Here is a 997-nt window from a genome sequence, read left to right as displayed (position 1 = left end):
AACCCTAGACCCAGTCCAATTTGTGTACCGCCCCAACAGATCCACAGATGATGCAATTTCTATTGCACTCCACACTGCCCTTTCACACCTGGAGAAAAGGAACACCTATGTGAGAATGCTGTTCATTGACCACTGCTCAGCGTTCAACACCATAGTACCCACTAAGCTCATCACTAAGCTAAGGACCCTGGGACTAAACACCTCCCTCTGCATCTGGATCCTGGACTTCCTGACGGGCCACCCCCAGGTTGTAAGGGTATGTAACAACACATCCGCCACACTGATCCTCAACACTGGGGCCCCTCAGGGGTGCGTGCTCAGTCCCCTCCTGTACTCCCTGTTCACTCATGACTGCACAACCAGGCACGACTTCAGCACCATCATTAAGTTTGCAGATGACACAACAGTGGTAGGCCTGATCACCGACAACAACGAGACAGCCTATGGGGAGGAGGTCAAAGACCTGACCGTGTGGTGCCAGGGACAACAACCTCTCCCTCAACATGATCAATACAAAATAGATGATTGTGGACTACAGGAAAGGAGTACATAGCACACCCCATTCTCATCGACGGGGCTATAGTTCCTTGGCATCCACATCACCAACAAACTAACATGGTCCATACACCCCAAGACAGTCGCGAAGAGGGAACGACAAAGCCTCTTCCCCCTCAGGAGACTGTCATAGACTGTTCTCTCTGCTACCGCGCGGCAAGTGGTACAGGAGCACCAAGTCTAGGTCCAAAAGACTTCTTATCAGCTTCCCAAGCCATAAGACTCTTGAACAGCTAATCAATTGGCTACCCAGACTTCTTGCACTGTCCCCCCCTATTTTTACGGTGCTGCTACTTTATTTTTTATTATCTATGCATAGTCATTTTAACTCTAGCCTCGCTACTGTTATTTTACTGCTGCTTTTTAATTTGTTATTTTTTTTTTTGAGGTGACTCAGAGAGAGAGAGAGAGAGAGAGAGAGATATATACCATGCACAGTCCA

This window comes from Oncorhynchus nerka, linkage group LG14, assembly GCF_034236695.1.
Source record: "Oncorhynchus nerka isolate Pitt River linkage group LG14, Oner_Uvic_2.0, whole genome shotgun sequence".
NCBI lineage: Eukaryota > Metazoa > Chordata > Actinopteri > Salmoniformes > Salmonidae > Oncorhynchus > Oncorhynchus nerka.
The sequence above is the reverse complement of the archived record's forward strand: the minus strand, read 5'-3'. Positions refer to the sequence as shown.